The sequence below is a fragment of the Agelaius tricolor genome, unplaced genomic scaffold (genome assembly GCF_023055355.1).
Source record: "Agelaius tricolor isolate 1412-34295 unplaced genomic scaffold, bAgeTri1.0.p SCAF_39, whole genome shotgun sequence".
In the NCBI taxonomy this organism is placed as follows: Eukaryota; Metazoa; Chordata; class Aves; order Passeriformes; family Icteridae; genus Agelaius; species Agelaius tricolor.
Genome location: NW_027269299.1, coordinates 5,280,761 through 5,305,000, shown reverse-complemented (window position 1 = coordinate 5,305,000; position 24,240 = coordinate 5,280,761). Strand labels below are relative to the sequence as shown.

Sequence of the window (24,240 nt, the reverse complement as noted above, 5' to 3'; positions counted from 1 at the left end):
CTGAAAGCGGAGGTAGTTACCTCTTTTGATCGCTCTGTCCTTCATCCACTTCTGAAACTGTTTTCTTGGCTGCTCCTCCCGAGTTTCCTTTTGCTTTTCCCCCCCAGAGTGCTGTTCTTATTTGGCTCACTGATTCCAGGCAACCAAAGCAGTCCTGCGCTGTCTGATTGAGCAGTGGTCGCACCTTTTGGCCTTCTAATAACTGTTCAAATGCTCTGGGGAAGTTGTTAATTGTCCCATCTGATAAACGTTCTTTGATCCTTTTCTGATAACGAGCCTGCAGTCGCCCTGCCCTCTGCTGGCCAATGGTTTCCCGGAGACCGTTATCCCTATCAAAGTGGTGTCCAGATGTCCCTATTGTTCCCTTCCCAGCAGCTGGTCCTCCCGGCTGGTGGTTCCCCCCAAGTCCATTGTTCACAGTTCCTGCCTGGGATTGATGACTTGACCCAGGTTCTGATTTCAAGTTCCCAGCTGCTCCCCCACCCACTCCAGTCTTCCTGAGCAGCATTCTTCTTTTATCACCAATCTGCTTAGCTGTTTTGCTTGTTAAGTGTTCCGATATGAGCTTATTAATGTTTTTGTGACTCTCGAACTGTACCTGCAGCTTGACAAGTAGATCTTCCTCCTCCTTTGTCCAGCATCTTTTGTGGGCTCCTTAGTTTGATGTTTCTTTCGGTTGGGAAGCATCAATCCTCTCCTGGTTTCTAACCAGTGGATGTACCAATCTTTTGTGTTGTCCTAGGCCAATTTTAGTCATAAAATCTCTACTGCATACCTCACATATCCACTCTCCCACTGGAGGTCCCGCATCCTTCAGACCCTTGCACTTTGCAAAATGACAAACAGTACTGTGATGGTTAAAATCCTCCCTCCCACACTAGGCACACCGAAAGCACACCCTCTTCCTCCCGTGAGACCCCTTAAGGTGTTCAATTAGGGCCAACATCGAGTTGACCTGGGTACCACAGCAAGGACATGGTGGATTTTTGTCAGGAACAGTCACCTTCACCATGTCATCCGGTGCTTGTTCACTGCAGACCTCAGGCACTGGAGGCAATGCCTCTGGTGTACCCTCTTCCCCCTTCCCACTGCCTCCCTTCTCAAGTACATTCTGATCATCGTCCTTAGGGGGACTAGGATTTAAGTCATCCCCCTCACTCAGTTGTGGTGTAGGCTGTTCAAACACCTCAGGAAACCCGTTCAACACCACCCCATTAACAGAAACATGAACCACCCCCTGTACATGCTCCTGCAGATCTGACCTATATAGTTCTAAAGAGAAATTCACCAGCAAGTCCAATTCATTTTCTGTCAATTTGGTGGTTGTAGATGTTACAAAATCATCTCAGGAGGTCTGAGTGCCCACCGATACCCTAGTAAGGTGTAACAGCTGCCCCCAGTTTCCTCCTCCGAGAAACGGATTTGGATTTGGAATAGCCGAGTCATGACCGGATTCAACATCGGGAATGGAATGGGTGGTCAGCCCACCTCCGAACCCATCGCCCCTGTCCAACCAGGGGGCCAGATTTCAGGTAGTAAGAGAGTCATAGTTACTCCCACTGTTTACCCACGCTTCATTGAATTTCTTCACTTTGACATTCAGAGCATTGGGCAGAAATCACATCGCGATGCTTTGTTTTAATTAAACAGTCGGATTCTCCTGGTCCGCACCAGTTCTAAGCCGGCTGCTAGGCACCGGCCGAGGCGGGGCGCCAGCCCGGAGACCCCCTCCAGGGACCCTCCCCTGTGCGAACTGCTTGGCTGACGCTGGCCACGGCCGTACGCCGCGGGGACCCCGCCGGCAGGAACCGACGGGGCAGCGGTGTGCTACGACGATGGTGGCGGTCGCCGCTGGGGCGCCGGCCGCGGCAAGGCGGAGGGCAGGTGGAGGGGAGGGCGGGCGATGGCCGCCGCAGCTGGGGCGATCCAAGGGAAGGGCCTGGCGCGTGTCCAGAGTCGACGCTGCACGCACCCGCGCATGCCCCGGCACCCGGGCGGGCCACGTGGAGCGCACTCACCTGCGCGCGGTGCCTCGTCCTGCCACAGGGCGCGCCCGGCCCCGCTTCGCGCCCCAGCCCGACCGACCCAGCCCTTAGAGCCAATCCTTATCCCAACGTTACGGATCCGGCTTGCCAACTTCCGTTACCTACATTGTTCCAACATGCCAGAGGCTGTTCACCTTGGAGACCTGCTGCGGATATGGGTACGGCCCAGTGCGAGTCTTACACCCTCTCCCCCAGATTTTCACGGGCCAGCGAGAGCTCACCGGACGCTGCCGGAACCGCGACACTTTCCAAGGCGTGGGCCCCTCTCTCAGGGCGAACCCTTTCCAGGGCGCCCAGCCCTTCACAAAGAAAAGAGAACTCTCCCCGGGGCTCCCGCCGGCTTCTCCAGGATCGGATGCATCACCGCACTGGGCACCTCGTGGCACCCGTCTCCGCCACTCCGGATTCGGGGATCTGAACCCCACTCCCTTTGCTGAGGGCGATGGAGGCCATCGCCCACTCTTTCGGAACGGCACTCGCCTATCGCTTAGGACCGACTGACCCATGTTCAACTGCTGTTCACATGGAACCCTGCTCCACTTCGGCCTTCAAAGCTCTCGTTTGAATATTTGCTACAACCACCAAGATCTGCACCTGCAGCGGCTCCACCCGGGCCCATGCCCCCGGCTTCGAGGCGCACTGCAGTGGCCCTCCTACTCATCACAGACTAGCCCCCACAGGCATCGCACTGCCGGCGACGGCCGGGTAAGGGCCTGACGCTCCAGCGCCATCCATTTTAAGGGCTAGTTGATTCGGCAGGTGAGTTGTTACACACTCCTTAGCGGATTCCAACTTCCATGGCCACCGTCCTGCTGTCTAGATCAACCAACACCTTTTCTGGGCTCTGATGAGCGTCGGCATCGGGCGCCTTAACCCGGCGTTCGGTTCATCCCGCAGCACCAGTTCTGCTTACCAAAAGTGGCCCACTGAGCACTCGCATTCCAGGGCGCGGCTCCACACCAGCGAGCCGGCCCCCTTACCCATTGAAAGTTTGAGAATAGGTTGAGATCGTTTCGGCCACAGGACTTCTAATCATTCCCTTTACCGGGTACAACTGCCCATTGCCAAGTGCCAGCTATCCTGAGGGAAACTTCGGAGGGAACCAGCTACTAGATGGTTCAATTAGGCTTTCGCCCCTAGACCCGGGTCGGACGACTGATTTCACATCAGGACCACTACGGACCTCCACACAGAGTTTTCCTCTGGCTTCGCCCTGCCCAGGCATAGTTCACCATCTTTCGGGTCCTAGCACAGATGTTCACGCTCCACCTCCCCGGCCCCGCGAGGGGTTGGCGGGCGAGACGGGCCAGTCGTGCGCCCGGGGCTGCCAGGCGCGACACGCGCCCCGGGATCCCACCTCAGCAGGGGCGCGGCGGCCCTCACCTTCATTGCACCGTGGGCTTTCGACGACGGCCCTTGACTCGCGCACCCGCTAGACTCCTTGGTCCGTGTTTCAAGACGGGTCAGGTGGGTAGCTGACATCGCCGCGGACCCTGGGCACCGGAGCACGGCCCATCAAGCCCGGCCCAGCAGCGCCACACGGTTGGGGTGCACTGAGGACAGTCCGCCCTGGTTGACAGTGGTGCCGGGGGTCCGTGGGCTCGGCCCCTGCACCCCTGCATGAAACGCCGCACTGCGGGGACGCCGCCCCCACCCCCCCCCCCCCAGGAGGGGGAGGGCGGGGGAAAAGCGACGCCCCCAACCACGGCGCCGCCGACAGGGGGGAGGAGGGCGCTACAGCGGTCCTCTCCCGCGGCCCTGGGATTCAGCAAGACCTGCTGCCCGGGGGCTGTAACACCCGCCACCGCTCGCACGGCGCTCAGCCACTTGCCCGCCGGAGGCCTTCCCAGCTGACCCGGAGCTGGTCGTGGCGCACCGCCGCAGAGGAAATGTGCCCGGCCATGGCTGGCTGCCGGTCGGGTGGTGGTCCCTGCACCGGCCCGCCCCCCCGGCTCTCCCCCCGCACGGGGTTCACCCGGGGGACGGAAGGGAGGTGAAGGCAAGGATCCGCCGAGCCCGCGCCGGCCGACTGCAACTCACCAAGTTGACTCCTCCAGGCGGACTGCGCGGGCCCCGCCCGTTTACCTCTTAACGGTTTCACGCCCTCTTGACCTCTCTCTTCAAAGTTCTTTTCAACTTTCCCTTACAGTACTTGTTGGCTATCGGTCTCATGCCGGTATTTAGCCTTAGATGGAATTTACCACCCGCTTTGGGCTGCATTCCCAAGCAACCCGACTCCGAGAAGCCCCGGGCCTGGCGTGCCGGGGGGCCACTACCGGCGTCACACCATCCGCGGGCTGCGGCCTCGATCACAAGGACTTGGGTCCCCTAAGAGCGCCGCAGGGGAGGGGGGGCTTCTGTACGCCACATGTCCCACGCCCCACCGCGGGGTGGGGATTCGGCACTGGGTTCTTCCCTCTTCGCTCGCTGTTACTGAGGGAATCCTCGTTAGTTTCTTTTCCTCCGCTGACTAATATGCTTAAATTCAGCGGGTCACCACGTCTGATCTGAGCTTGCAATCCCAAAGCTCGGCCACGCTGCGCATGGGGGCGCGCGCGACGATGGCAGCCGTGTCTCCCCCGCCCGCTACGCCACCAGTCCCCCCCTCCTCTCCGCGCTCCCGGAAGGAGCCAGAGAGAGAGAGAGTGAGCGTGCGCATGAGCGAGCGACGAGGAGACGGAGAGCCCCATCCCGGAGACGAGAACTGAATAGGGAGTGGGGCAGAGACAGCCCCGCGCGGGAGGACCGGCCGGGCGGTGGTGCGCACGACAGCATCAGCGGGGAGAGAGAGAGGAACGACGGTGCCCCCCGGCGCGTCCCGAGACCGTGACAGAAGCGGAGGGGGCGGGTGAAGGGAGGACGGGGTCGGAACAACCATCCCCGGCGCTCTCGCCACGCGAACACGCTCGGAAGCATGGTACGGTACCGCCGCGGTTCCCACCCGCAGACAGCCGCCGGTGCAGAGGGACACTGGGGGCGAGGCCGTGCCTTGCCTCTCCTTCTCGCCCTCCTCTCTCTTTCTCTCTCGGCCCTTGGCAGCGCCTTTCGACACCGTCTCTCGCTCTCCCCAGGCTGCCGTGCCACCGCATCCACAGCATGGTCCCGGCGAGGACGAGCTCCACCCCAGCGGCTTGCTCTGGGGGCGGGGAGCAACGGAGTGCTCCCCGAGTCTGCATTTAGGGGGACGAAGGCCCTGCACGGCAACGACAATGACTGCGACGATGACAACTGCAACAATGACGATGCCCGCCGGGCCGCAGTGAAGGGATCGAGGCCTCCTAGGGAAACGCTTCCCTCGCCGAACCCCTGACTGCCTTCCCTCGGGCACCAGTGGGACGCTGCTGCTGCCACCGCCACCACCACCCGCTGCGGGCAACAGGCCAGAGAGGCGACCCCAGCCGTGCCACTAGCGTGGCCCCCGGATGGTTATTGATCATCAAGCGATCCTCAGACAGGCGTAGCCCCGGGAGGAATCCGGGGCTGCACGTGCCTTCGAATGGTCAATGGTCAATGTGTCCTGCAATTCACATTAATTCTCACAGCTAGCTGCATTCTTCATCAACACACGAGCCGAGTGATCTACCGCTAAGATTTGTCTGGCTTTCGGGCACTGCTCACGCCAAGCGGCCCCTTTTTTTGTTACTCTGGGGCCGAGGACGCAGGGGTGCACGCCTGGCTTTGACCATACGAGCACACAGAAACAGAAGGGGGAATAAAAACCAACTGGAGCAACCCACACTCCGAAGGCCGGCCAAGACGTGGGGGAGCCCGCGCTCCTGACCGCCTCCCCCACGAGGGGTGACGCCGACCTCACAAATGCCGTCCTTCGGAGGCGGACCAGGCACCCGGGCTCGGCTCGGCCTCCACGCAGAGGGCCACGCAGCGCGCGCTGGAATGCGGGAGGGCACGGCAGCCCCCCCGCGTCTCACTTTCACGGGATGACACGCACAAAACACATGGCACACGGCTGGGGGCGCGCGGCCATCAGCCCCCACACACGGCGGCTCTCCCTGGGCCCCCGACGCCGCGGGCCTCACGGAGTGCCGCTGCGCCGCTGCATGGCCGGCTTATCTCTTTCCCCACTGCACGGCCTTCCCCTGGCTCAAGACGGCACACGACAATGACCAGCCCCCACCGGCACGCCTCCTGCAGGACCACTCCCCTGCTGGGCGGGTGAGAGACCGGCGGACGTGCTCCGCCCCCGGCCCCGGAGGCGGGCGCCACCGAGAGCCAAGCTGGCATAGCCAGGGCCCAAGGCCTGCCGGACGGAAGACCCCGCCGCCACCGGGGCCGCACTCCCAGGACCGCCACCGCTGCGTCGCACCGCCGGGGCCCCTTACCTCGGGCACGCGGCCGGCAGAAGGAAGGACAGCATTGAGCTAGGGTGCAAGGCCTGCACTCCTCGTTTGCACGCGGAGACCAGGCGGGGAGAAGCGCCCCCGCGGCTGCCCTGCGCGCCTTCCTGAGGCCCACATGCGGCCGGGAAGGGCAATGGAGGATGCGACAAGCGGGGCCCGGGACGGGACCACTGACGGCTGACGGCGGGCGCCTTCCGGCTGACCGTCCCCGCAGGGAGGGACACCCGTTGAGCGGCGCCACGGCCGCTCTGCACGGGATCGCCTGCGCTCGCAGACCTCCGCTGCCGGAGGGCCCACCGAGCGCTCACCCCCCCAGCAGGCAGGCAGTCAAGCCAGGGGACAGCTGGCGGACAACAGCGTTGCCGGTGCGCGTTCAAGGAGAAAAGGCTCCTCGAGGGGAGGAGAGGTGCCGGACGCGGCGCCGTGCGCGCCAGAGACTGCGGCGGCGGGTTGAGGAGAGAGAGCGCGGGTGGGCCCCAGGGGCCGTGACCCCGCGGCTGAGGAAGGGCAGAGAGGGCGCGCTCTCTGCTGCTGTCGCCCATTATGGCGAGGCGAGCGGGTCGGCCCCCATGGGCCACAGAGGGGGGGGGCAGGGCATCCCTCCCTGGCGCAGCACGGTTTACCCCCATGGCGCGGGCGGGACAACGACAGCGACGGACAAGCGCGGCCGGTGGCAACGGGACAACCACTGCAGGGGATCGGTGGGAGTAGCTGCTCCCCACCCCTCAGTGGCACCCCGCATGGCCACCACCCGGTATGCCTGCTGCCACCGCCGCCAGCACTGCAGCCACCACGGCGGGCCACGCCGAGCCGCCCGAGTCTTTAAACCGCCGCCTGGCCCCGCCGGCCCCTTTCGGCAAACCCACAGCGTTTGACGACGCCGAGGGAAAAAAACTGGGGGGACCGCCGAGGCGCGGAGCGCTAGGTACCTGGCCCTGGGGCAAGGGAAACGACTTGCATGGCCCCACCGGGGTGCTTCCCCTGCTGCTGCCTTTGGGGGAGCGTGCACCGGCAGGGGCGCGCCCGACATCTGCCGCCACCACTGCCACGTCCTTCTCGGAGCCTGGGGTTTCCCTCAGTAGCCCAGCGCTGTGCACTCAAGAGGACCGCTGTGGCTCAGGCCGCCCCACCACCCAGCTCCCTCGCCCTTGCCACCTCGGCCGCCGACGGGTGCCAGAGCCGGATGGCTGGCCGTCGCTCGAGGGGCACAGCAGCGATGGAAGGGACAGGCCCGCCTCCGGGAAGGGGCCGTGCCGAGCACCCCTCCCTCCTGACACTCGTGCGGCTATCTCGCGCGCACACCGAGGAGAGCCAAGCTCGGGAGAACTCAGGCCGTGCCAGGGCACCTGCACGTGGCACGCTGGCAACCGGCGTTCGGCAGCGCCGGCCGTGGCGGCGAGAGGCTCGGGGGCCCGCGGCCGCGCCCCCGCTCTCTGGCAGGGACGAACCGGCGGCAGAGCGGCGCAAGGCTGGGATGGGAGGGGTGGTGTGGGGGGCGGGGGGGCAAGCCGCTGCAACAGCAGTGAGCGTGCCATGCTACTAGGCCTGGCCGCGACGCACGGTGTAGCGTGGGGAGAGCCCCGCCTGCGTGCACGGTGGCAGGCGCGCGTGACACGCTTCGCCACGCCGAGCGGCTTTTCCCCCCTCTCCCAATTCCGACCACCCACGCTCGGAGGTGCCGCACACCTCCGGTCTCTCTCTCTCTGGGGCTGTGGCGCGCGGCGAAGGGGAAGGGTGTGTGGCCCCCGGTGCTGACCGGGGCCGGCGGTCAGGGGCCGAGCATGCGAACGGAGCGGGCGCGCGAATGACACCGCGCGCATGCGGCCTGCCAGACGGCCTGGCACAACGCGGCCGGGGCCAAGCCCCACCAGTAATGATCCTTCCACAGGTTCACCTACGGAAACCTTGTTACGACTTTTACTTCCTCTAGATAGTCAAGTTCGACCGTCTTCTCGACACTCCGGCAGGGCCGTGGCCGACCCCGCTGAGGCCGATCCGAGGACCTCACTAAACCATCCTAATTGGTAGTAGCGACGGGACGTGTGTACAAAGGGCAGGGACTTAATCAACACGAGCTTATGACCCGCACTTACTGGGAATTCCTCGTTCATGAGGAAGAATTGCAATCCCTGATCCCCATCACGAATGGGCTTCAACGGGTTACCCGCGCCTGCTGGTGGAGGGTAGGCACAAGCTGAGCCAGTCAGTGTAGCACACATGCGGCCCCAGACATCTAAGGCATCACAGACCTGTTATTGCTCAATCTCGGGTGGCTGAATGCCACTTGTCCCTCTAAGAAGTTGGACGCCGACCGCTCGGGGGTCGCGTAACTAGTTAGCATGCCAGAGTCTCATTCCTTATCGGAATTAACCAAGCAAATCGCTCCACCAACTAAGAACGGCCATGCACCACCACCCACAGAATCGAGTAAGAGCTCTCAGTCTGTCAATCCTGTCCATGTCCGGGCCGGGTGAGTTTTCCCATGTTGAGTCAAATTAAGCCGCAGGCTCCACTCCTGATGGTGCCCTTCCGTCAATTCCTTTAAGTTTCAGCTTTGCAACCTTTGCAATACTTCCCCCGGAACCCAAAGACTTGGGTTTCCCAGGAGCTGCCCGACAGGTCATGGGAATAACGCCGCCGGATCACCAGTCGGCATTGTTTATGGTGGGAACTACGATAGTATCTGATCGTCTTCGAACCTCTGACTTTCGTTCTTGATTAATGAAAACATTCTTGGCAAATGCTTTCGCTCTAGGCTGTCTTGCGCCGGTCCAAGAATTTCACCTCTAGCGGCACAATATGAATGCCCCTGGCAGTCCCTCTTAATCATGGCCCCATTTCCGAAAACCAACAAAATAGAACCGAAATCCTATTCCATTATTCCTAGCTGCAGTATGCCGGTGGCCGGCCTGCTTTGAACACTCTAATTTTCTCAAAGTAAATGCTTCGGGCCCCGCGGGACACTCAGCTAAGAGCATCAAGGGGGCACTGAGAGGCAGGGGCTGGGACAGGCGGTGTCTCGCCTCGTGGCGGACCGCCAGCTCCATCCCAAGATCCAACTACGAGCTTTTTAACTGCAGCAACTTTAAGATACGCTATTGGAGCTGGAATTACCGTGGCTGCTGGCACCAGACTTGCCCTCCAATGGATCCTCGCTCAAGGATTTAAAGTGCGCTCATTCCAATTACAGGGCCTCAAAAGAGTCCTGTATTGTTATTTTTCGTCACTACCTCCCCGGGTCGGGAGTGGGTAATTTGCGCGCCTGCTGCCTTCCTTGGATGTGGTAGCCGTTTCTCAGGCTCCCTCTCCGGAATCGAAGCCTGATTCCCCGTCACCCGTGGTCACCATGGTAGGCACAGACAGTACCATCAAAAGTTGATAGGGCAGACATTCGAATGGGTCGGCGCCGCTGCGGGGGCGTGCAATCGGCTCGAGATTATCTAGAGTCACCAAAGCTGCTGGGGGGGCCTGGGTCGGTTTTGGTCTGATAAATACACGCGTCCCCAGAGGTTGGCGCTCATCGGCATGTATTAGCTCTAGAATTACCACAGCTATCCAAGGAGCGGGAGAGGAGCGACCAAAGGAGCCATAACTGATTTAATGAGCCATTCGCAGTTTCACTGTACTGCCCGTGTGTGCATAGACATGCATGGCTTAAGCTTTGAGACAAGCATATGCTACTGGCAGGATCAACCAGGTAGCTGCCGCCCACGGTGGCGCCGCGAAGCGTCGCGCGAGCGCCCGGACAGAGCGCCCAGATGCGCCCGGCCCGCTGGCGAACTCACCCAGTGCCAAACCCTGACCGCCCTGGGCTTCTTGAGCTGCTCCGACCTGCGGGAGCAGCATCGTGGGCAAAGACACAGCGGCGGGCGGCAGCATGGCGGTGACGGGCGCTGGCAGCAGGGACGGCGGCCGGCCACATCGCGGCCCGGCGGCGCCTGGGGTGGGGAATGGTGCCACGCGCGAGAGATGCCCCTCGGCGATGGCCGACCCCAGTGGCCGGCCCTTCCCACGACGCCACGGGCAAGGATCCAGGAGCGCTGCGCAGCTTTTCACCACTCGGATGGAGCTCAAGGCTTCATCTCTCTCTCTCTCTCTCTCGCTTTTCTTCCCGGGGCCTGCACCCCGGTTCGACACTCAGCCTCGCGCTCGAAATGACAGGCGCGGTGTGCGGAACGGGGCTCGGCTGGGGCTGACCTGCCCCCCCCACCAAAGCCGAGAAAAACCCGCCCGCTGACCGGCCGCCGGTGAGGTTGGGCCGAGCGGGGCCCCGCTCACAGGGAGCAAACCCCGTCCTGGCGCGTTCCCCCACCAGGCCATGCAGAACACACCGGATGTGCTAAAGGAGGCAGCGACCCGATGAGGCGGGCACGGCCCGGACACCGAGGCCCCTTTTCAGCCGGGGCGGCTTGCTCTGCAGCAGGTGGCGGAACGGCAAAGGAGTGCATGGACCAGGCTCTGTTCCACCTGCGTCCGCGCCCCATCGGGTTCGGGCACTTTCGCCCTGTCTCTTTTCTCTCCTGCCTCTCTCCCTTCTCGTGGCTCAGCTCCAGCCGCACTACCGCCCGGCGCTGCTTGTGGCCGGCACCCACAAGGGCGCTACCCGGACCGGGGCCGGCACCGGCACCTCGCGTCGGTTTTTAAGGACACCTCAAGGCTCGCGGGACCACGCGGCCGTCAGACAGCTCAGGACAGTAAAGACGCCCTTCCCCAGGCCAGCGGGAGGGGCGACACCTCGCCTGCGACGGAGAGCGAATTGGAAAGGAGACCGCCCTGCCCGAGCACTGGACTCCCCCCGCCGTGGCTTTCCCCGTGACAGAGAAGCCTCGGAAGGAGAGCGGGCCTGCCAGGGGCCCTCTCTGATGCCACCCGAAAAGCCACATCAATCAGGCGCGGCTCTGGGAAGGAGCTGCGCAAACGGCAACAAGGGCCCCACGGCCATGGTCCTGGGACAACGGCGACGGCTGCCCAGCCCACCTGTGGATCGGATTGCTCGCGGCAGCAGAGGAGCGCGGGGGGTGCCGCCACCCGCCCGCAGCCAACAACGGCTCCCCTTTAGGCTAGGCAACGGCGGGACTGGACCGGCCCCTGCCGGGCTGGGAGGGGATTCGGCGGCCCTCCCCCGCCTTCCGTCCCAGGGAAACTGGCCGAGCATGCAAGAAAAAGTTCCACCGACCTGGCGCCACGGACCAACGGCTTTTTCCTGGCCTCGCAGTGGTCGGCTTTTCCTTCCGGAAAAAAAAGCCAGGGGACGGCATGACAAAAAAGGCACACGGAGGCGCGTTCACAACGACCCGTGCTAGCCACGGGGGCCGCGGGGCCAGGGGCCCGGGGAGTGGGCCGAGGTATGGACCTCACTGCCTCCCCACGACTGACCCACCGGCATCCTGCTCGCGCCTTCGTCGCAACGCTTCTCGGTGCCGCGGCTTAGGGCCGCGAGAGAAAAATAAAAAGGCCCGCGGAGGCCTGGTGGGCGCCCCCCCAACTCTGCCCGCTGCAACAAAAAGCAACGGAGCTGGCACGGCAAACCCGGCCCCGCCCGGCATAAGTGGCTCAGCCACGACCAAGGTAGGCGAGGCGCTGCCGCCTCGCCCAGGACCAGTCCAGGGGGGCTCTCCGTCGGGTGCCGGGCCGATAAAAAAAAACCCAAAAACTAGGCCAAAAAATTCTGCCCGCCACAACACGGGTCCCCGGCTTAAGGCCAAGGAAACGGGATGGCTTCAACAACACAGGCTGAGGACCACCACCGCCGCCGAGGCGAACCCACAGGCCCAAAACAACAGCAAATGATTCTGGAGCAGAGGCATTGCTTGGAGAAAACTCTCCCCTGCTTTGTCTGGGCAATCCTTAACCAGTGTGTTACATGGCTCTTGCTGACAATTTCTTGCTCAACACTGTGATAGATGAATCTAATTTGTGCTAACAATTGTAACTATATTTTAAATATTTTAGAAAATATTTGTTCAAAAGTAAGAGAGGAAAAGGATATGGAATTAGTGTCACAAAATAGATGTTTTCAGATGTTCATGAGAAAACAGGATGCAGGATGTACTTTGAGATAAGTAACATCCGAAAAGGCAATAGGCCTCAGGATAATTAAAGAATCAGCCTTGAAATGGACAAAATTGGGATGATTCCAGGTATCGATGAAATCATAAGGCTTCTTTTTGGAATATAATGCTGGCTTCTATAACACAAGGCTTGGGGTGCATGTGCAGCTTGTGGGCTTGTTCAAAGGACATAGATTTCAAGAATCAAAAATAGGAGGAGATTGATAGAAAATTATTGATGAATATGTATTAGCATCCAGTCTAGAAGTCGTCTTTGGATTCTTTATCTTTTGTATGGGAGGCAGGGTGAGAAACGCCCCATGTATCCTGACTGGTTTTGCTTATGCTTTATCCAAACCACTGCCAAATTATTTTGTATCTGCTTGATTAGATTTGATTGCATGATTTCATATAAAATTGCTGCTCAATTAAAATTGCTGCTCAATTCTAATGTTGGTTTATTAAATTAGACATATAGGGACCTCATTCATAACAACAGCCCACCTCAGTCACCTACCCGTTGGGACTGTGCTTTCTACTGAGCCACTCCTGCCAGAAAAGCAGCTTTAAACACACCTCCAAGAAGGCACTGATCCAGATAAAGCACATCCATTACCCTCTGCCCAGGGCCAGTCCCCTGTACATCTGGCAGCCTGCAAAATCTAACACCCCCTCAGGGTCCAACACATTGTTCCAGCCCAAAGCATAAAGGCAATTTGTTTTGTTAAAGCTGAAGTCATTCCTGCAGGTCGTCGGCCTTCCAAGGCCAATGCTGCCACTCCAGAGGGAATCCTGTGACCCCGAGCATTTGATGGTGACCACACCAAAGCAAGAGGTGGCTCCTTCAGCAGGAGAATGGCACATGGCAATGCTGTGCCTTTGTGTCCCCAGCCTTCCCCCCATTGTTTCAGCAATGGCAGCTACACGTAGGCACCTTCAGCAGAGCTGATTTGTGTTGGCTTAGTGCAGATCAGGACTCCCAGCCCACCTCTAACAGCAGCTTGCAATGACAACAGCACCTGCACACTGAGGTCTTTGGCTGGAGCCAAGCCTGTCACAAGCACACACCCTCTTCAAACTTCCCATCAAACAGAAAGGAGAAGAGCAGGAAAAGGCTACCTTTGGACCAGTCTTCCCCAGCTCTACACATGGGCCAATTCTGGGTAGAAAACTCCCGCCAGTGCTGGCCTTCTTCTTCATGGTGAGAAACTTCTCCCACAGGAACTTAGAGGCAAGCAGCTGAAAGGCAAAAATAAACCAGCTAGAGCCTCAGAGGTGGGCTTGTTCAGAAAGGCTTTTCTTGAACAAGTGGCACTGGTGAACAATTTGTGATCACATTGTCCAGGACAGTCCTGGAAGCCCTGGAAGTTGCTTGCTGAAATACTCAGCACCAATAAATTAGCAATACAGAGTGCAATACACATACTCCAACCACAGGGCTCTGTCCCATCAGCTTCTCCGTGATTGCATGTGACATGGTTGGGGATTTCTGCTCTTTGGGCATTTCTTTCCTCTTTAGGTTCATTGGATTGAGGCAGTGACCTTTTCAAAGAAGGGGGACGAGCTCTCAGAACTGCCCTGACTCCATCCCTGTACCGCACTGAGAACTCACAGCAAGGAGATATCACTGCTGGGTGAGTCCAAGAGAGGCAAGAAAGGAACGCTGCACCAAGAGTGAGGAGCACAGGAATGTGTCCAAGTTGTAGTTCTCTCTGTTAATTAGCATTTGTTTTCTCTCTCTGGGCTCACAGACCCCTGCAGAGAAGAAAACAGAGGGATCTCCTGGACAGAGCCTCAGCAGTGGGGCATCTTCAGTCAAGTGAGCTCCAGACACCAAGGGACATTTGTGGCCCTGGCTCCAGGGAGCAGGAAAGAACTGTACAGCCCTCAAGATTCCTACCAATCCAGAGCTTTCAAGAGAAGCCAACTCCTTTGGGAGAGATACCATCAACACATGGTAAACCAAAATCAGGGGAGAATTCCCAGCACAGGAAGATTTCCACCATCCTGCAGAACAAAGGTGTGATGGTGTTCACAGGGGTCTTACGATGAGGGAAGAGACGAGGATCTGACTCCATGGTTCAGCAGGCTTGATTTATTATTTTGTGATATATAATTTATTAAAACTACACTAAAAGAATAGAAGAAAGGATTTCATCAGAAGGCTTGCTAAGAATAGAAGAGGAAGGAATGATAACAAAGGCTTCTGGCCTGGACTCTCTGTCTGAGCCAGCTGGGCTGTGATTGGCCATTAATTACAAACATCCAACATGGGCCAATCAAAGATCGACCTGTTGCATTCCACAGCAGCAGATAATCATTGTTTACATTTTGTTCCTGAGGCTTCTCAGCTTCTCAGGAGGAAAAATCCTAAGGAAAGGATTTTTCATACAAGATATCTGGGACACAAAGGTGCTGAGACATTTTCTTCTGGACGTGCTGCAGCAGATAACTTGCTTTGCTGTACACTGTGTCTGCAGGGCTGGATCCGTGCCCACACAGGAGCTGGGAGACAACAGCTGCTTTGGAAGCTCTTCCAGCTGGGACCAGCCCTCTCTCACAGGGCTTTGGGCAGAGTTTGAGCTTCCGCCCCAACATGCTCAGGTGCCCAAGGGCAGCTTGGTCTTGACACCAGCAGGGGGCTATTTACAAATCACAAACGGGACAGGACTGCTGTGGAACTGCCTTGAGCTGTTTCATTTTCCAGCATCAGTCTCATTCCATGGTTATGACAATGGGAACATGCCAGCAGCTCACATCCCAGGCAGCAGACCAAGAACTTAATGTTACAACTTCCTTTATAAGTTTCTTGACCAATCACATAAAGCAAAAGCACATTGACAGTAGTTCTATCCAACCACTATAAGCACACGTACCTTTGGTTAAAACAATGCTTGCTTATTTTGAATACAATACCTGCTTGTAAGCCTTAAAGCACAATGCACAGAGCTCCATTATTAAGCCTTAACCCTCCTAATATCTTGCTAGATAAACTTTTCTGTAGCTTAGGGAGTTATTCTAGACAAGCGTTAATACACAGACCACTGTTCTATTTGTCCTTGCTTTTCTACTTTTTAAATAATTTTTCTGCTGGCCTATCTCATGGAAGCTGCTTAGCTCTAATCACAGTTCTACTGTATCTGAGGCTGCCTTTTGCAGCTTTCCCAAAACCCACTGCTTTTGTAGATTCCCACAATTCCCCCTCTCTGTTCATCTCAAAAGAAACCTTCATAATTGTGTCGTTTATTACTTGCGTTTCGTAGCCTTACTGTAATATTTCTGCTTATTACCTACTTAAAGCATTTTCTTGCTTGCACTAAAGCGGGGGCAGGGAGAGCAGGGACACCAGGGCAGTTTGCAGCCTTAACACAGCCCAGTGGGTACTTACAGTGAAAGATGTCAGTCTTTCCCTGGACAAAAGACGAGGTGTCGAGGTCTTCTTTGGGAATCCAGAAGCCATTTTGATGGCAGGATCCCCAGATGAGTGACAATGCCTCAACAAAACTGGAAGAAGTAACAATGGAACTCTGAAAATCCAGAACCCAGTTCATGGCAGATTCAAGGCATATACTGGTGCTAAAAATTTTCTATGATTTGAAAGTAGCTAAGTGCTTGTTTGGTCTAAGTAGCTAGTATGTTAGGCCTCTAGTTGGACTTTATTTGAACTATAGGGCTGCCTTGTGCAATTCAAAGATGGATCATACTGAAACCTGGAGCTAAAAATCTGAACATTAAGAATAGTTAGAACAGACTAAGCTGCAGCCTAAATATTACTTTAAAATGGCAAGAGTGGATATCCTCTTCTTTAGGCTAAAGCACCCCTGATCTCTCAGCTGCTCCTCACAGGACTTGGGAGAGACTGGAATGTTATGGCTAATGCCTTAAAACTTGTTATAAAGGACTTTCTGCCCATTGGGAATAAACTGTATAAAGAAGCTGCCACCACCCAAGCCCATCCTTCCCTGAAAATGCCTCTGGACTGGAACTTGGCACTGTGAGTTAAGCTGCCGAAGGGAACTTGAGACAAGACAAAGGTGACTCTATTGTCCCATTAGCTCAGGGCTGGGGAGAAGTAAACAAGGCTGCAGAGAAAAACCTATCCACAACAAAGCCAAACCCAGCAGCTGTCCTGAAAATCAGCTCTGTCTGCCTTCAAGGTGGGCAAGTCATAGCCACAGACTCGTCTGCTGAGGCCAGGTTTGCACACAAACCTCCCATCAAAGACCTCCACAGTGCCCCCAGACCCATTCCCGAGGCCTTGCACCAGACGACTGCAGGGCACGCAAAGTAACACAACAGATCTGAAAATCCAGAAGCCAATTGATGGCAGACTCAAAGGACAGACAGATGCTAAAGATTTTCTATTATTTCAAAGTAGCAATAGACAGAGTCCAACTTGCCCCACCCCAGGGAGGCAGCTGGGAGGTCCCACCTTGCCCAAATCTGCATGAATCCATTGGAGTCTTACGTTTGGCGAGACCTCACCACAGAGAAGACCAGAAGAGGATTTGATGGTATGCCAATGGGATCCATGGAATGGTGATGTTTTTCACTTCATCTGTCTCTGTCACTCTCCTTCTTCCCCTTCTTCCCAACCCCCCATCCCCCCCCCCACCCCTGCCACCCCCCGCTTCTTTTTCTTTTCCTTTCTCTCTCTCTTCCTCACATTTACTGTTACATAAAATCCAGACTATTGATTTTGGCATACGGTCTCATTTGCACCTCAATTCACAGGCCTCTCCCTAATAATTTTAATAGCCAGATGATAACAACCCACTGAAACTTGATGAAACTTGAACAGACCTCATTCACCTTTAAGCACTTTAAGCAACCACTAGATGGGGAAAAAAAGTATAGACCAGTACATTTAGAAAATGTTGCATTCCTTCAGTGAAAAAAAAAAGCACAATCAGTAGAGCATATATTGTTCATCCACTCAGCTGTGCATTGTGGTGGTGTTCACAGGGGTCTTAGGATGAGGGAAGAGATGAGGATCTGACTCTTGATTTATTATTTGATGATATATATTCTATTAAAATTATACTAAAAGAATAGAAGAAAGGATTTCATCAGAAGGCTAGCTAAGAATAGAAAAAGAAAGAATGAATAACAAAAGCTTGTGTCTCAGACAGAGAGTCCGAGCCAGCTGAGTGTGAGTGGCCATTAATTAGAAACAACTCTAGGAGACCAATCACAGATGCACCTGTTGCATTCCACAGCAGCAGATAACCATTGTTTACATTTTGTTCCTGAGGTCTCTCAGCTTCTCAGGAGAAAAAACGCAAAGGATTTTTCATAAAACATGTCAGTGACAGTGCAGACCACTGAACTGCTGCACCAGAAGACGGGCATTATCCCATTATCCTGTATTTCCCTTTGGCATTCTCTCTCAGAGTGCAGATGAGACAAAACCAAAAAGTTCATCTTGAGTCAATCTTTACCTTCAAAGGAAATTCAGGAACTTTCTGCAGAGGCCAATGCTCTGCACGCTGATGAACTCCTTGCAGAGGCCAATGCTCTGCACGCTCAGGAACTTTGCAGAGGCCAATGCTCCGCGAACAATTCCCCTGGCGAATGGCCCAGTGAAGCCGCCTGCAGGAGCCCAGGCTGCGCACAAGCAGCCAGGGCCGCGTTCTCAGGCAACTGAGGCCGCGCCGCTGTCACAGACGCTGCCGCCGCCTTCGTGGTTTCCAGGCAGCCGCGGAACCCGGCAGCCGCCGCCCTTTCCCGGATCCTGCCCCTCCCGGCCCCGCACGCCCCCCAAGATGCTGCCGGGGCTCGGCGGCTTCGTCTGCCTGGGCCGGGGCTCGGCCTCCCCTGCGGGACAAGGTGAGGGGGGTCCCCGGGGGTCGTGTCCCCCCGGGAGCGTGGGTGAGTCCCCCATGTCCCCCCCAAGCCGGGGTCACCCCCTTTTCTCTGCCCAGAGCTCCTGAGCCAGCTCCTGCTGCCCCCTGGGAGGGGCTTTGGGGAGCCCCCCGGGGACCCCCTTGAATGCCCATTCCTGGCCACTGGCACCCTTCGCATCTCCTTCCCCAGCTGCAGGACCCCCTGCACCCCCTTATCCTGCCCCGACACCCCCTGCACCCCCTTTCCCGGGTATCCTCCTCTCCCAGCCCCTGGATCCCCCGTTTCCATGAACCCGGGGACCCCCGGACCCCATTCCCGGCCAGCCCGGGGCACCTCAGCCCCAGGCCTTCCTTTGCCCGGCGAGCGGTGACGTCACTGCAGACTCGGGCCGCCATTGGCCAGCAGCAAAGAGCGGCGCCAATGGCGGGGCCGGAGGCGGCTCAGGGGCCGTGAAGAGCCTTGAGCTGTGAGGGGCCCTGAGGGGCCATGAAGGGCCCTGAGGTGTCACTCTTGCGCCCAGAATGACACAGGAACAGGCAGGAGGCAGTATTGCAGAAAGACTAAAAGAAGGTTGAATTCAAGAGAACCGTGCGGTTTTTATAGAGTGATACGATATATTCTGTTTTATTGGCTCTTTAACAAAAACACATTCTTTATACACCGTCCTCGAGAAGAAGAGAAAGATGAAGTAGAAGAACACCACCTGCGGATTGTTTATACTGAAGTTCTCACATTCTTACAGCTTGCTAATAATTCTCACAAGCTGCTGTGAGAAACACTTGCTGTTTCTCTCTCTCTGTCCCATGGCATCCACAGTGAGGGGCTGTGAGGGGTCTTGGGCAACTGTGAGGGAGCCATGAGGGGCCTGTGAGGGACCATGGGGAGCTGTGTGGTGTTATCTTTTTATACTAAAAATTACGTGTACACTATTTACAACAACTTCTCAATACTTATCACCTATGTTAGACAGTGAGTTTTTACTCTAATCCAAAAATGCCAACATCACTTAAAAGATGAAGGGAGGGAGGGAGGGAGGGAGGGAGGGAGGGAGGGAGGAAGGAAGGAAGGAAGGAAGGAAGGAAGGAAGGAAGGAAGGAAGGAAGGAAGGAAGGAAGGAAGGAAGGAAGGAAGGAAGGAAGGAAGGAAGGAAGGAAGGAAGGAAGGAAGGAAGGAAGGAAGGAAGGAAGGGTGATAAATGAATTCACTGGATTCAAGGATCATACAATTATAAATTTATTATTATTATTATTATGCAAGCAAGAATAAGCAAAGTTCAGCACTGGGCGGCTGGGAGTCTCCGCTCCTCTAGGCTCACACTGTTCCTATCCCCAAAGTCCACCTTTTATTGCCTTTTTCTCCCGGGTCCAGGGATGACGTGGTCTGTCTTTTGCGCTTGCTCGTTCAGTTGCTAGGGGGTCTTTTTCTGCCTTCTGGTGGTCGTGGGATGAAGGCTCCAGGTCTTCCTCTTTGAACCGCTGAGTGAACTTTTCCTTATAAGGCATACCTATACGGTGGAATTTTCAGAACCCTATACGATTCCTGCAAGCCTAAGCAATTCTTGCGACTTTAGGGATTGTTATTACAGCTCTCCTCTGTGACCTCTTAGGTGAACTTTTCTTTACCATGGAATTCCCAAAGCACTATACGATTCCTGCAAGCCAAGCAACCATATGTGAACCATATGTGGCTATACATTTAAAATAAAGCGGTTTAGCTATTTAGTTATTGCTTTGATATTGTATAACTATTTAGCTATTGATTAAATTAATGAACAAATATATTGCTACTTATTACACCAAGGTCTCAGCTCAAATGCTGTGTTTAATTCTAAGCTTTGCCGACAAGACCAAAGGTCTGAGATTTCCCTGCATTTGGGTTTCCAACAAGACTGATGCTGTTAGTTGCAGAGTGCCCGGGATCTGTCTTGCCAGTCAGCTCAGGCAGGAGGAAGGCGGCTGCCAGGGGGCTGCTTGTGGCCTCTGACAGCCCCATTGCTCAGGGCTTGCCAGCGCCCCAGCCCCTCAGGCCCTGCCCCAGCCCGGCCAAGCTGCCCGGCAGCAGCGCCGCAGCCCCACAGCAGCTCCAGAGCAGCCCCATCCAGAGGCACGTGGGAGCCCTCAACAAGGCTGGCAGCAGCACACGGGCGGGAGGACACGGATGGCGCTTCCTGCCTGGCACAGGGCTTGTGGCCATCTCCAGGCACCGCTCTGGCAGGGATCCCCGCAGCTCCGGCCCCTGCCCAGCCGCTCTGTGGGCAGCACAAAGGCTTCAGCAGAACCACCAAAGGCCAAGGGGCTTCTGGCCATCTTCCCTGCAGCACTGCATGCCTGGGAAGCTGGCTGAGCACAAGCACCCTTTTCCCTCTCCTCCCCTATGCCCTGTGGACCCTGGGCAGCAAAAGAAAGATCTTGGGAGTCTGTCTATTATAACATAGTCTATATTTACATTGGAAAGGAAAAGGATAAAAGGAAAAGAACATTCTTGAAGAAAAAGAAAATTCATCCTGACTCAGGTGGCCCCAGCAAAAAGAGCTTCTGGGATCAGCTCTCCTCAGAGCTCCAGCAGGGCAGGCAGCCGAGCTGTGAGAGACGAGGCCGTGTCTTCCACGCCCTGCGCAGGTGATTTTGGAGCCACTGGAAGCTGGAGATGGGAGCCCGCTCTCCTGCCTTGAGGATGCACAGAGTTTGAATTGCCAGGCTTCCGACGGCGAGGCTGATGTCATTTGTTTTGTCTTCAAGGGCTGCAAGAGAGAGGAACAGCGGCACGGTCAGAAGCTGGAGCTGCGGGGAGCCGAGGAGAGCTGCCTGCCAGGGCCATTGCAGCTGCGTTTTGCCATGGCCAGGAGGGAGCAGGGAGCAAGGGGATCAGCCCGAAGCTGCTGGCCAAGAATGGGCCACGGGGCCCTGAAATCTCAGGGTGCTCTGCCCCCGGGAGCAGAGCCCTCTGCAGCCGGGGCAGGGCTTGCAGCTGTCCCCAGCAGCCCCCGCTGTCAGCCCGCTGGCCTCACTCACCAGTGCAGATCAGCTGCAGTTCTTGCTGCTGCCCCCTCAGGTGAAGCCCGGCCATGCCTGTGAACACAGAGCCTGTCAGGGCGCCAGCGGCACAGCTCCCTGCCGGCGGCGCTGCCGGCGCTGTGGCCACAGGGGCTGCTGGCCCGGCAGGGCTCAGCCCGGGCCCTTGCCGCACGCTGCCGCCCCAGAGCACGGCTGCCAGAGGGCGGCAGCAGCAATGCCCAGGCCGGGCGGGGCTCCACGGCGCCGGGCCCGGCTGGCGCTGCCGGGACAGCAGGCGGGGCTGGGGCCGAGCTGTGGCGGGCCGGGCCGGGGAGGGAGCCCGGGCTCGTGGCTCACCCATGAACCTGACGGCCGCCGCTCGCAGGGGCTCCTGTGGGCTCCGCAGGTAGCGCAGGGCCTGGCGCAGGTGCTCGGCCGCTCTGCTCCTGTGCTCTGCCAGCTGCAAAGAGCGGCAGGAGGGAAGGGTTGGCGCGGGCTCCGCCCCTGGGCCGGGCGCTGCCTGCGCCCAGCCCCGGCCTCCCCTGGCCGCACAGGCCTGAGGCGCGGCCTGCAGCCGCTGGCCAAGGGCTCCCGAGGGCAGGGGGCAGAGGGCCGGCTGCTGCCCGGGGAGCCGCGGTGCCGGCCAGCAGCCCCGCTGGGCCGGGGCTCCGTGGACACCCGGCTGGGGCCCACGGGAGCCTGGAGAAGAGCCCGCGCGGCCTCTGGCTGCAGCAGCGGGCAGGGACACAGCTGCTCGGCCCCGCGCACTGAGCACTGCCCTCAGGGGCCTTCTCCAGGCTGAGCCTGTGGCTTCCAGGCCGTCCTTACCAGGCACTTGCTGAACTTCCACAGTTTCTGCTCCTTCAGCAGCTTTTTGAGATCCCTCCTCTTCATGAACTTGACCGCATAAAGCAGTGTTTCCCGAGAAGCCTGGAGAGCAGCAGAGACGTGGAGATGGCCCCACAGCCCAGGGCACGGGACCCACCTCCCTGTGCCATGGCCTGGAGGAGGCTGCGGTCCAGCAGGCGCAGGGCAGGAGGCAGCCCAGCCCCCTGCCAGGGGGACAGCAGCAGCCCACCAGTCCTCACCTCTGCCACACGCTGATTCTCATCATTGCAGTGGAAGAAGAGTGGAAGCAGGCTCTGTTGCACAGGGCTTTCCAAAGGTTTTTCTCTCTCTTCCAAGTACTCCATCATGTCTCGGAAGAGTTTGATGGAGAGCAGCTGTACCTGGCTATTATCCTGTATGAAAAAAAAGGAAAAAATACCTCAGCATTGGCTCCTCCAGGGCCCCCTGGGCACAGGGCTGGAAATGCACAGGGCACACAGTTTCCAGGCAGCAGCCAGTGGCTGTAGCTGGGGGCACAGAGCCTTACGTGGTCAAAGAGTGGCAGGAGCGCCTCAGCCAGCTGCAGGGCAATGGGGGTTGCCATCAGAATGTGTTTGTGCAGGAGTATAAAGCTGAGTGTGATGAGTGTCATCCCAGCTATCTCTGCATCATTGTCCCCCAGTAGGTCCATGAGGCTTTCGGTCAAGCTCCACATTCTTTCGGCCTGTGCGGAACACAAGTCTGTGAAAGGCCAGCCTGCTGCTGCAGGGCCCAGAGGCCAAAGGCCTGTCCCGAAGCACTGGGGCAGCTGAAGTGGGAGGCAGGAGAGCTGGGAGCAGCTGCCCCAGCACCCCAAGCCCAGGCAAGGCCAAGCCACTGCGTTCTCAGCACAGCTTCAGCCACCGCCCCCTTCTCACCATTGAGGGATCATCAATGAGCTCGAGAAGGGCCCTGAGCGCCAGGCGATGCCTCTCCCTGCACTCGCTCTGCAGGTACCGTGAAGAGACCTTCACAACACTGTCCCCACATTCACTCGGGTCCAGGCACTCAAGGACCTGAAAGGCACAGGGCAGTGACAGGGAGCCAGCCGGCAGGAGCCCGGAGCCGCACAGGGCTGGGCCCAGGCAGCAGCAGCAGCAGCAGCAGCAGCAGCAGCAGCACAGGGCGTGGGCACCGTCCCAGGTGGCTGCGGCGACGAGAGGGCAGAGAGCTGGGAGGCAGCTCAGCCAGGTAGCGCTGGACACCCGGCTCACCTCCACAAGGAATGCCAGGGCGGGCAGATCCCAGTGTGGCTCCTGTGTGCTGAGCAGCCAGAGGAGGTGGAGTGCAATACTGGAACACAACCGAAGACAAGCATGGCGCATCTCCCTAGGAGGGCGAAAAAGGCACCAGGAAGCTGAGGAAATCTCTCCAAGGACAGGCTCACAGAGCCTGGTGGTCTTTCACCACCATCCTGCAAGGGGCCCTGGGCCCTTAAGGAGGTGTCTCCTGCTGCGCTTTCTCCCCTCCAAACCTTTTCCAGTCTGCTTGGCCGTCCCTCAGTGTGTCCTTAGCTGTCCCTCAGTGTGTCCCAGGGCCTCGGGGTATGTGTGGGACAGCTCGGGCACAAAGCACAAATGCCGGGAGCAATGGGGACAAGGGGAGTCTCACCTGGCCAGCAGACCCACGGCATAGTGGCGGGTGTCAGCACAGAGCAGCGTGTCCCAGCCACGTTTGCGTTCCACTGACACTACCACATCCTTGTACTGCTTTTGGCAGAGCAGGGACTTCAGGGTCTGCACTGCAAACCTGTGTGCACAGCAAAGGCCAGGTCATGCTGGCAGCACTGGCTCCTTGGCAGGCCACGTGGCAGGGACAGGAGGAGTGGGATGGAGCACCTGTTGGGGCTGATGGCAAGGCCGTGCTCTTCCAAGCATTCCTTCCAGAAGGTTTGGACCTCCTCTGGCATCTCCTCTGTGCTGAAGAACACTTGGAAGAGCAGATGCACAAATAGGCGGGGGAAATACGGCCTCACCACACGTGGGACAGGGGGCTCCTGGAGGATCTTCCACATCACCACGGTTGCCTGCAAAGAACAAAGCCCCCCGGGACAGCGCTCAGTGCCCAGGCGTCCGTGTGG

The 24,240-nt window shown here is 57.9% G+C and overlaps 1 non-coding gene and 1 pseudogene across 1 annotated transcript; both read right to left on the bottom strand.

Annotated features, from left to right (window-relative positions):
- The window catches only part of LOC139603553 (28S ribosomal RNA), an 8,308-nt pseudogene extending 3,747 nt beyond the window's left edge, over positions 1-4,561 (bottom strand).
- Positions 4,562-5,486: 925 nt separating this feature from the next.
- On the bottom strand, positions 5,487-5,639 carry LOC139603597 (5.8S ribosomal RNA). The gene has a single exon (XR_011683753.1). It is a non-coding gene; the product is annotated as a 5.8S ribosomal RNA (ribosomal RNA).
- Positions 5,640-24,240: the final 18,601 nt, after the last annotated feature.